The 12715-nt window shown below is 36.7% G+C and overlaps 1 protein-coding gene and 1 non-coding gene across 2 annotated transcripts in view; one reads left to right on the top strand and one right to left on the bottom strand.

Annotated features, from left to right (window-relative positions):
* Positions 1-12715, top strand: part of MBOAT2 (membrane bound O-acyltransferase domain containing 2) — a 138661-nt gene that overhangs the window by 21738 nt on the left and 104208 nt on the right. The window lies entirely within an intron of this gene.
* LOC119471075 lies at positions 2908-3012 on the bottom strand. The gene has a single exon (XR_005200066.1). It is a non-coding gene; the product is annotated as a small nucleolar RNA U13 (small nucleolar RNA).

Here is a 12715-nt window from a genome sequence, read left to right as displayed (position 1 = left end):
AAAGGCCTGGGATTTAGTTTTGTGTATAGATCTTTACAAAGTTCATCAGTTAAGTAGGGAAATAGTTTGTAATGAAATAACATATTAGGACACCCCTAAAGCAAATAACAGAAACCCACTTCAGCTAGCCAGCATGGCTGGATGCAGATAGTCCAACAATAAATACTGTGTACTTCGTCTCTGTCTTCCCCTCCTTTCTTTCCTTCCTGTTTGTTCCTCCCTCCTTATCCCACTGCCCCACCCCCTCTCACATTCAGCTTTTCTTCGAGTGTTGGCCCACTCCCTCCTGTCATAGAAGCAGGTCATTTGAAACCAGCTCCACTTGTGATCTTGGGAAGGGAGAGCATCGTCTTCTCTGAGGCTCTGATAGAAATGTCCCGGGAAAGACTTTTGTTCCTGGGGCCTGGGGCTGTGACAGGACCTTGTGAACTACATGGAATGGGGCTCTTGGGGGTGACAGCATATCCTTATTTCACTTTGATGAGACGTATTTGATGGCTGAGAGCTATAATTATTATGCAAAGATAATGCACAGTATATTTTAATGGCTTTATCAAGATATAATTCACGTACCATACAACTCACCCATTTAAAGTTTACAATTCAGTGGTTTTAATGTACTCAGACCTGTGCAACTATCATCACTGTCTAATCTGGAACGTTTTCATCACAAAAAGAAACCTTGTACCATTAAGAGTCACTCCCCATTTCCCCAAATCCCTCAGCCCTAAGCAACCTCTCATCTACTTTTGGTCTCTATAGATTTGCCTATTTTATGTAAGTGGAATCATACCATATGTGGTCTTTTGTGTCTGGCTTCTTTCATTATCATAGTGTTTTCAAGGTTTATCTATCTTTGCATATCAATGTGCATTTATTATTATTGCCAAATATTCCATTATATGGATATACTACATTTTATTTATCCATCTGTTGATGGACATTTAGGGTGTTTTCACATTTAGGCTATTATGAATAATGCTGCTGTGAACATTTTTGTGGAAGTTTTTGTGTAGATTTAAGTTTTCAGTTCTCTCATGTATATACCTAGGAGTGGAATTCGGGGAATCATATGATAACCATGTCTCACATTTTGAGGAACGGTTTTCCAAAGTGGCTGTACCATTTTATATTCCCACCAGTAGTGTGTAAGGATTCCAGTTTCTCCATATTCTTGTCAACACTCACTATCTTTTTGATTGTAGGCATCTTGATGGATGTGGAGTGGTATAATGCATAATATTTTATGAAAAGGTTGTTTTGGTTTTTAAACACTTGTCTGTTTACTTTTTTGTTTTTTTTTTTTTTACACCTTGTATTGGAGCTCTGCCATTGGGCTCTGAACCTGTTCTGCCTCAGTCCAACTGGCCAGGCAGGCAGACCATGTGGCTCAAAGAATCAGATGTGCATGTTTGCTTGTTTTCTTCTTCTTTATAAATTTTATAACCTACAAGTGTAGATAGGGATTATTCTTATTTTCATATTAAGAAACTATGGCATAAAGAGGTTGTAAATGCTCGAGGTTACTTGGTCAGGGCTGGAACAAGGATTTGTCTTTAGGGTTGATTGGGTGGTGGTGAATTGCTTGCTTCAGATCCGCTGTTGTCAGCCTACTGTGATGCGGTAGGTGCATTCCTATGGCACACACTCCCACTTGTGTTCACTGTGTTATATGTAGTTCCCACAAACTAGTTGCATCTCTACTGCTTTTTTTCTTATAAATCTGAGGGCAAGAGTAATGTTTTAGGAATAATTTTTATTAAACTATTCACAAACTTGACTACTTTTTCATTAGTATAAATTACTTACAGCATACCAAAGCTGAGCTACTTTCCTATGATTGATGATTGCTGCCTTTGACTACTTAATTATGATGACTTTATCAGCTGTGTAGGGCTATTTAACATTCACCTTGGGGTATAAAATGTGATATTCTGACAGTCTATAGCCTGGGATGCACAGATGGTTTTCCATCTGCAGCTTTCTCCCTAGCCGTAAAGCAGACACTGTTGTTAGGTGTATTAGTAGTGGAGTCTGTGTATCAGGACTCCATGTTGAGTCTTGTGTTGACAGCACAACATGAAAGAATCTATGTTGATCACACCTTATGCAAGAATCTATGTTGATCTCTTGCCACCCATTTGCCGTACATCACTGCATAACATGAAAGTCAAGAACTTGTGAGGTAGAATTGCTATTCAGATCATGCTTAATATTTTAATGGCATCAAGCAATAGCAAGAAGAGATTACACATATTGGCAGTACTCCCCTAAATTTGGAATAATACAGTGATCTGCATAAGATAAAAGGAAACATGAGCTTGCATATATCTAACAACACATACTTGTTAAGCTGATAATGTGCTGGGAATAGGTATGGGGGACAAGATGAACAAAACAGATAAAAATCCCTGTTCTTATAAAATAATGTATATCCCAGTGATTATTTTATTGATTTACTAGAAGATCATTCATCGTGTGTGACATTGAGGCAAAATAATCTATTGTGATTTTTTGGTAGCAGTGTCTGAAAACTTAAAAATTCTAAAAAAGAAAAGTAAGAAATTAAAAATGCCTAACTAAATTGGTTCATTTAGTGTATTATGTAAGCGATTATTGGTTAAATATCCCAAAGGCAAGATACCACAGATCCCAATCAAATCATTAGAAGTTAATACTTTTTATATTGACCTGATCCTTCTTTGAAAAGTATACCATATTAGTGGGAAGCAGTGTAATTTCAAAATCAAATCAACATATTTATAAGTTGATAAGTTGATATTGTATCTAGTGGAAATCTGATGATAATGAGGCAGGCCAGTAGAGGAGTTTTTTTCCTTGTTTAGAAGCATAATTTGAAGACTTGTAAAATTAGTTGCACAGTTGAAATTGACCTTTATTTTTAAGTATCAGGTAGGTAGTGTGCTGATGTTGTAAAAAAGATTTGAAGAAAGCACATCCCGCACATGAGTGTGGAAACCCAATCATCACACTTAGGAATTACAAAAGGATCAAAATAGACTCCAGCCCCCCTTTTTTGAAGGCAGGTGCTTTTTAAATTTTTATTTTAAGTTCTGGGATACAAGTATAGAATGTGCAGTTTTGTTACATAGGTATACATGTGCCATGGTAGTTTACTATACCTATCAACCCGTTATCTAGGTTTTCAGCCCTGAATGCATTAGCTATTTGTCCTGATGCTCTCTCCCATTGCTCCCCACCCCCTGACTGGCCCCGGTGTGTTTTGTTCCCCTCCCTGTGTCTGTGTGTCCTCGTCATTCAACTCAGTTGGGTGCTTTTTACCTAGTAGTACCTAGATACCTGGAGAGGAATGCTTTCAAATGAAATTAGGAAAGGATCACAATTCGTATTTGGGTTAATGCTTCTGATGGTCATAGCAGGAATGAATGAGTGAATAGATAAATTTTATTAGCAAATATAGTAAATAAGTAAAATTTTTTACAAGATAATTTTCAATAATTTATAGTATAAATTTACTATAAAGTCAGTAACATAGGGTCCATGACAAGTGATTGGGGATGCTTTAGATTGTAACGTCTGTGAAGCTTTGGAAGATATTATTTGAGTTGTGAATGGTGAAATATCTGTGTGCATTCTAGGTATGGTGGTGGGGAAGTGTCAGCTTTGGGGTGGAAGTGAGTTTAGTATGTTGTAGACAGTCAATACGTTGGAATATAGCCAGTGAGAGAAACGGTGCGAGATGAGGATGGAGAGGTGGAAGGGGCCTTGGACTTTTAGGGCAGAATGGAGTTGGGATTTTATTTTAATCATGGCAATCTGTAGAGTATTTTAGGTCTAAGGCTTGACGGCCTCATGTCTGTAGTTGCTGTGTAGGGACTGACTGGTACAGGCAGAAGAGGAAATGGGGACCCTAAAGAGCTGTTGTCCAGGCAAGAAGCCATCGCAACAGTGGAGATAGAGCCCAGGCCAGCTTTGCCGATGTGCTTTGAAGACAGAGCTAAGGAATTCAAGTGTGGATTCCATGTGGAGGGCAGGAAATGAGTAGTCAAGGGTTGATTGCTAGGTTTTGCTCAAAGTGTGATGGTACAGTTACTGAGATGGGTAAACTTGGAGGAGAAGTTGGTGATGAATCAGCAGCTCCCTTTTGGCCATAATAAATTTTAGTTTCTTGTTAGAGAGGTAGCTTAATGGGCACCCAAATCAATGTCTGAAGTTCGGTAGAAAGGTCAAGACTAAAATTACAGAGATAGGTGTCAGCAACGTAGAGCTAACTTCAGAGCCATACGACTGGATGAGTTCCCTGTCAGGGAATGGGCTCTACAGTTTATTTCTTTCAATTGAGAAAGTTGGACAGGATGGTCTTTGAGGTCCCCTTTTTCCAAAAATTAGATGTTTATTGAGTTCTAAGAGCCTCTGTAAGAAACTTGAAGTGATAGGAATTTTCTCTAAAATGCACTAGCTTCTTTTAAGCCATGAAAAGGATGAATGCGGAAGAAATATAGACACTTCAGTATTCCACATCTGTATTTATTCCAAAATTGCTTTTCCACAAAGCATGATATGTAACTGCAGTGAAATACCCTTCTGAGAAGGCAAGTGATCTCAGTCAAATTGCAAGGTTTCAGTTAAACCTAGTGGTGGTCAATGTGAACTTTTTATTAAAAAAATTTAAACAGCTTTATTGAGGTACAAGTGATACCCAAGCTGTACATACTAAAAGTGTACAATTTGTTGTTTTGATGTAGGTATCCACCCGTAAGGCCGTCACCACAATAAAGATAATAGACATATCTGACACCCCAGCAGTTTCCTTGTGCCCTCAGTACTGTCTCCCTCCTGCCTCTCCCTGGCCTCCATTCCCAGGCAACCACTGATAAGCTTTTTGTCACTATAAATTAGTTTGTATTTTCTAGAAATTCATATAAATAGAATCATAGAGTAGACACTCTTCTCTTTTTCTGGCTTCTTTGACTCCACATAATTATTTTGAAATTCATCCATGCTGTTGTGTTAGTTCATTCCTTTTTATTGCTAAGTAAGTAATATCCTGTTGTACGGATATACCTGATTCACTTATGCAGTCATTATGAAGTTAGACTACTTTCTTTTTTGCTTCAGCAGGTCTTCTAATTTGCTGGTATTATTTGTAACCACCTAAGAGACTAAATGTGTGAATGTATATGCACACACAGAGATACACTCCGAACTCACTTTATGGAAGGGCTTCCTTGTTCTTGTATTCATCCCCCCTTCATCCTGTTCAGGGATGAGCTGCTCGGCTTTTCATTTGTCAGAGCAAGCTTGACAGTGTTTGGATAGGAAGCAGGCCCATCCTTTCTGTGCATTTGTGTTCTTTGTGATGTTTTGGGATGTGTGTGTGTTATTGAGCCTTACTTATTTTTTATCCGGCTTGTGTTTATTTCAGTAGGTCACCTACTGAAGCTTCATAGTTTAACCTTTGCTTGGGCTTCATATTTTAGCAGCTGTGGATGCAGTTAATCTAGTACCTTTTAATTTCATGGGGAAGTGTAAATAAATTCTTCTCAGTTCATAGGAATTTTTCATAGTTGGTTAAGACAGAGACCAAAATGAGACAAGTACTCATTAGCCTGGTAGGTAGGTGCCTACCTTCAGTCTCTGTGGCGCCTTGATTAAATCGCTTGCTTTCTGCTTCTGTTTCTGTGCATTTGGAAAAGCTCACTGCTTTTGGTTTCTGTGGATGATCAGAGAATATACTTAGGGATTTGAGAGTTAACCTTTGGGAGTTTGGATGTTTTTAACAACATCAGCTTTAGCATGGAGTTTATGGATGTCTGGGCTGTAGATTGGCAGTTTTCTGAGCCGTGATCTGGGGAGGAAGAGGAGAGGATGTTGTATCTGATGTACAGGCCTGTCCTGACAGAACAGGGCTTCTTGCTGGCTGAACCCAGTGTATTTGGTATAGGTGGGATTAGAATGGGCAGTGGCCATATAATTCAGGAGATAAGAAATAGTCCTAAGAGAGGCATGCCAAATATATCTCTCTACTTTGTGTTCTTATGATGCTGCATGTCTGCCTAGCACGACTTAGTGGTCATCATTTTTTTTTGTATTGTTCATTTAATTGTCTTTTTTTTACTGGCCTATAAGTTTTGTGAGTGCAGGGACAACCATGGCTGTGTTGTTCATCCATTGTACTTATACAAGAAGTGTTTACAAAATGTTGAATAGACTGTGTCTTTATGCTTCTTGTATTTATTTTATATTTCTGGTTATGAAGTTTCTAGTTGTAGCAATTAATGTTAAGAATTTTAAGCCTTTTAGGAAAGATGAAAGATAAATATGAGCTGTTTTATTAGTGCTCCCCTTGATTTTAAGCAAACTCTTGAGGCATGATTCTTGCTCCCTCCCCTTCACCCCCATTTTCCTTTCAGTGAATGAAAAGCACAGATGGAGCCAGGCCTTCCATTCAGGAATTGGTAGGAATGCACAGATGAATAAAATTTGTTCCCAAGCCATTAGAAGCTCATAATCAAAAGGGAAAGTTAGAGTCATAGACCAGTAAGTGATGGTTTAATATAAGTACATCCAGAAATTATTTTAAAAGTATTTTGGGATCCCAAAAAGTATGAATAAAAGTTCTAGTTTCTAGGTTGAGAAGGTGGGTAGAAGTGACCCCATTAAGTAAAATAGGAGATCCAGGAGGAAATGAGGCAGATTTGGTAAGATGATGAGATTGGTCAGGTGCAAGTGCAGTAAAGAATTCAGTTTTGGATGTTTTCAGTTTGAATTTTGTGCAGTGTTATTCTTTCTAGGTAATCTATAGATTTTTGTGCTGATTTATAAAAAGCACTTTCCCCAGTTGGTAGCTTTGAATTCATCCTCATAATCTGTGAGGAGGCTATACTTTTTGGATTAGATATTCTGTATTACCTTACCAAAGTTGGCTCTAAGTAGCAGAGCCAACTTTCTGCTTACATTATGCTTGGAAAAAGTGTTTTTTTTTTTTTTTTTTTTTTTCTTTTGCTTTGATGTGGAAATGTTTGAAAATGCTTGCATCCTTTAAGGTGTTGTTGTCATTGCATAAAATTTAGTGGGTTGAAACTAGCAGATTTAGTGTAGGGAGTTGGGGTAATTACTATCCTAAATCCTGGTGCTAAGTTTTTTGTTTGGAAGTTTGAAAACAAGCATGTATTATTTTTAAAAAAATCTTCTATTTGGGGGTAGATAATAAATGCCCATGTTGCAAAATATCAAGGGAGATGGGTAAATAATGAGAAATGAGTCTCCCTTTTACCCCATTGTCCACCCTGAGGTGCTGCCATTGCTCCCAGTTACTGATATCCTCCCAGAGATATTCTAAAGTAGAGGTCTATTACTAATTGGAAATCCAGAGATAGTGTGCTTTCCAAATTGGTTAATTCAGTGGCTCAGCAACCTCGTCAAGGCCTGGGTTCTGTGATCTTTGTGCTTTCCTATTTATTCCTCTTAGGCTGCCCGCTAGATGATCCCCAGGTGCCTTTTCCCTTTGGTGTGTCTCATGTACATGGCAAAGTCCATAGGCAAAAACCAAGTATCTTTGTTGTATCCCTTTTTAAGAGTGAGGATAATAATCCCCAGCCACATTTCTCATTGAACAGAATTGCAGCATAGTTGCATTCCTTGAATTAGTTATTGGTGATGATTGGCTGAGACCAGTCACTGTTCATCCCATGAGACTAGGGAATAGCCTAACTTTTATTGAAACACATGGCTGCCTGGTCTGGTTACTGAACAAAATCTGGGTTCTCTTACCAAGGAAAAAGATTACAGCTATGGAGTATCTGAAAGATCATTTCATCTTAGTACTTAGTACTGGGCTGCCTCATTTTTTGTGATTGTTAGAGAGGATTCATTCCATTCACTTAATGTACCATGCTTTAGTAGTCTCTGTCTTTGCCAGTTTTTCTACCATCACTGTGTTGCAATATATGTTTCTAAATGTAAATACATCGTCTTCCCTATTTCCAAATTGTCCTCTATTAATGTTATGTCAGTGTATATTAAATACTTCAACAATGTTTAGTGTGCCTGTTTCCTTATATACTTGACAGTAGAGTACTGCTGAAGTCTCTGATAGGTGACAATGTTATTTTACTCTGATTTTAATTTCCATTTCTCTTATTATAGGGATTGGACATCTTTTCATATGAATGAATCATTTGTGATTCTTTTTCTGAGATCTGAGCATGCCTATGCTCTGCCTACTTTTCTATTATATGGTTACTCTTCTTATTATGATGTGTAGGAGCTCTAGACAGATTAAAGAAATTAGCTCTTGGTAGTAGAACTTACACTGTTGCTTTTAAGTTTGGTGTTTGTCCTTTGACTTTGCTTATGGTGTTTTGCCATGAAGGAATTTTTTGTATTTATGTGATGAAATTGTATCTAATTATTTTTTGTTGCTTCCAAAGTTAGTGTTATACTCAAAACATTTCAGATATTACCTTTATTATATTTTGAATGCCCATTATGTGTTTGGATCTATCACTGGAATTCTAGTTACATATATTTCACTGATCTGTCTGTTCATCTGTTCATCGTTCCAGCTTTTAAAAAATGTGTTCTAGTCTCTGAAAGGAAAGTCATTATAAATTTTCTGGCTATCTCACATGCTTGTATTTCTATATTAATTTTAAAATCAATTTTTCTTTTTAAAAATCCTGTTGACATTTTTTATCATATGGACTTAAATTTAATGATTAACATAGGGAGAAATTAACATCTTTATGATTCTGAGTCTTCCCATCCAAGAATGTTTGGCGTTTCCATTTATCCAAGTGTAGCTCTTTGAGCAGGGTATCTGTTTTGGACAGTTATGTCAACTTCTGTTTCATTAGAGCCATTACATATTTTTTGTATCTATTACAGTATGTAGTGTTACTGTAAATAATACATTAAGGTTTAACAAAAAAACTAAAAGTCAGTTCCGTATAACCACCCTGGGCAAAAAGTAGAAATATTACCCACCCACAAAATGCATTTGTTGTCTGTCACAATTAAAACCCATTCTCTTCCTTCATAGGTAAACACTTTAGTGACTTCAGTGGTAGTCATTTTCATGTTCTTCTTTATAGTTTTGTCAATTATATATGCATTCCCAGACAATATGGTTTATTGCTTGCTTTTTGGAACTTTTTGTGTGAAATCCATTTGTATGTTGTATGTATTCCTCTGAATTGACTTGAGATATATGGTTTCTTCTAGAAGTTATGGTTCCTTCATCTTCATTGTTCTGTGTAGTTTTCCGTTGTACAGGTATATCAGAATATATTTAGCCATTTTGCTGCTAAAGGTTTTATTTTTCCTTGGCATTTGGCTATTATGAACAACATATTGAACATTCTTGTACATGCCTCTCCTAGTCCCCATTTAAACACATGGGTATTGGGGTACTCCATCATGGATAGAACTATATTCAATCCTGTAAGAAAATACTGAACTTTTTTCTAAAGCACTTGTTGACCATGTATGAGAAATCCTATTGCTCTACATTGTAGTCTACATTTGGTACTGTGAGACTAAAATTTTGGCAATCTCATAGGTGTATAATGGTGACCTATTTGGCTTTAATTTGTTTTATCTCATAAAGATGTAAAAAGTGGTTCTTTCCTTTGCCTTTGGGCCCTATCATCTCTGCTTAACTTTGAAGTTGGTTTGTGGCTGTGAGGTTGGTTGATGAGGACATTTGTTTTCCAAACATAGCTGCACCTGAGTTTTACTAGGGAAATTAAAACAAACAAACAAAAAAAGAATTCAAGGTCCCATTTCAAACTTGGGGAATAAAAAGTTATGGAGCTAGAATCCAGGAATCTGTTTCTAACTAGCTGTCAAATGATTATTACCCAGCTAAACTTCCACAGATAGATTCCAACACAGGGCCCTTGAAACTGAAGGTTGTTCTGTCTATACTATGTCTTCCTAGTCTGGTGAGTATTTAGCATTTAAAACACACCTCAATTTGGAATAGCCTCATATAAGTGCTCATAGCCACATGAGGCCAGTGACTATTATATTGAACAGTGCAGACCTGTTCAGAAAATTGCTCAGTAGTAAGTGTATAGTTTGATGTGCATTTAGAACTTTGATATACACTTTGATCTTTGGCGTCAGGTTGTATACTTTACGCCTCCCCACTCCTCTTCCCTCAACGCAGGGTTTCACAAAGACTGGCTGTTCACCTTGGTGTAGGGACTGGTTAAGAATATGTTATCCAAAATCCATTTATGTTATTTTTAAAAATTAGAACATATTTTATATTCCATCAGTAGAGATGTGGATGGTAACAATTGTTAAAGATTGTAATCACTTTGAGCTATCTTGAAATTTAAGGTTTTTTACCTCAAATTTATTCTAGGTTAATTTTTGGCTTAGTGTAGAATGCTTAATTCTGATGTGGAGGTAATTAACAAACTTTTGTTGGGCACATGTGGCAGTTGGTGGGCATGTGGCTAGTGGCTATCATATTGAACAGTGCAGATGTTTTCAGAGAATTGCTCAATTACATATAAGTGTATGGTTTGATATGCATTTTAAATACCCCAGAAACTCCTTTCTCATGTTGTAGTAAGAGGGAGGAAACTTAAAGCATGTAAAGCTGGAGAAAATGTACAATCTATTGTAGAGACAGAATGTAGATTTTTGAATAAGATTTTTGTATTTTTTGATCACACATTAATTAAAGTGTAAGCACCCTTAGCAAAAATTTAAAAAATGGTAAGATCAGGTTCAACTTTGGAACTAAAAAGGAAAAAGTGTAAGATGGAGATCGCAGAGTTTGAGGTCCCATATTTGCCATACTTGCTGTTTCCTTTTAAAGTAGAGATGACGCTGATCCCACATGAGCATTGAGGATAGCTTAGGTTTGTGCAATGTAATAAAATTTATTGCATAGAAATGGAAAATGTTAGCACTGGGAGCACTAAGGTATTTGGTTTAACTAGGAAATAGGTATAGATAAATGTTTTAATGCTGTAAGTAGAAAATTCAGAATTCCTGGTTTCTCTTACTCAGTGATACAATTATGCTTGAACTATTTTCTGTTCTTTTAAAAAACTTAACCTGAGAAATACATTGATATTTGTCCATGTATTCATGTAATACAGTTGTATGTATACTGCAAAAATAAAAAGCTAAAGAGCTCACAGAACATAGAGGAAATCACTATTGGAAAAGACACCATAAACAAAGATGCAAGACTAAGCCATAGACTGAGAGAGATGTTATTTGCAAAAGATCAATTTCAGATATATAAAGAATTCTTTTTAAGTAAATCAATGAGAAAAAGACAAGCTGATAGAATAATGGGCAAAGGATATAAAGGGAAAGTTAATGTCCAGTAGACATACAAAAAATGTTCATCCTGGCTGTAATCAGGGGAAATACACATTTAAAAATAGAGAAATAATGTTTTACATTTGTTAGTTTGACAAAAATTAGTAGTCTGACAATACCAATTGTTGTCAAGAATATGGAGCAGTGGAACTCACATTGCTCATAAATACTTAATTTGGAGAGCAGGTTAGCAGTACTTAGTCAAGTGGATGTTGCTTGACTTGGAAGTTCTGCTCTGGGTAGTTATACAATGAAATATAATACACAAGGTAAGTAAATAAGGTAAAGCTATGTGTATCAACATAGATAAATGTTAGCAACGTAATATTAAGTGAAAAAAATTGCAGAAGCTTACATTCAGTTTTACACCATTTTTATAGTTTAAAATATTCAAAGCAATACAATATGTAAAATACACAAGTAGCAAAAGTATAAAAATATGCAAGAGAATACTGCAACAAACTTAATGCTAGTAATTACTCTCTGTGGGAGGGATGGAAGGAGTAGACCAGAGGAGGAGTTTGCACAAGAGGCTTCATTGTACATGCAGTATTAGAAATACTGGAATATTTCAAGTCCCTGTCGTTCTCCATTACTTCCTTCCTCCTAGAGGTGACAGCGTCTAATGGTTTAGTGTCTGGTTTTTCTGGGCCTGTGCATATGGAAGTAGAATTAGTGTGGGCTCTGGAGTAAGGGTACCTGGCTGTGCAAGATGGCCATGAGGATTACATGAACCCCTCCTTGTAAAGCACAGTGTGCTGCACTGCCTGGTACACATCTGATATCTACTGAGCACTTACAATTAGTGAAGTACGGTATATGTAAATGTGCTATATGGAGACTATATTAATGTCTAGCACATAGTAAATGCATAGTAGGCTCATAACAAGCACAGAATAAATGCATGTTTAATGAATGAATGTATATACATAGTTTGGATTTTTCTTCTGCAACTTGTACCTTTCACTTAATAGTATTTCTTGGTAATCTTCCATATCAAAACATACAGATTTATATAATTCTTTTTACCACACACAAAAAATCTAATTTTAGTTTCACACTGGGTGGCTCATGCCTGTAATCCCAGCACTTTGGGAGGCTGAGGTGGTCAAACACCTGAGGTCAGGAGTTCAAGATCAGCCTAATATAGTGAAACCCTGTCTCTACTAAAAATACAAAATTTAACGACATGGTAGTGCCTGTCTCTAATCCCAGCTACTTGGGAAGTTGAGGCAGGAGAATTGCTTCAACCCAGGAGGCGAAGGTTGCAGTGAGCCAAGATAGTGCTGTTGCACTCCAGTTTGGGCAATAAGAGCAAAACTCCATCTCAAAAAAAAAAATTTTTTTTTTAGTGTCTTTTTGTGACTTGTGCATTAATTTT

The sequence above is a fragment of the Cebus imitator genome, unplaced genomic scaffold (genome assembly GCF_001604975.1).
Source record: "Cebus imitator isolate Cc_AM_T3 unplaced genomic scaffold, Cebus_imitator-1.0 Scaffold1, whole genome shotgun sequence".
NCBI lineage: Eukaryota > Metazoa > Chordata > Mammalia > Primates > Cebidae > Cebus > Cebus imitator.
Note: the sequence above shows the minus strand (reverse complement) of the source record. Positions and strands in the feature narration are given on the sequence as shown.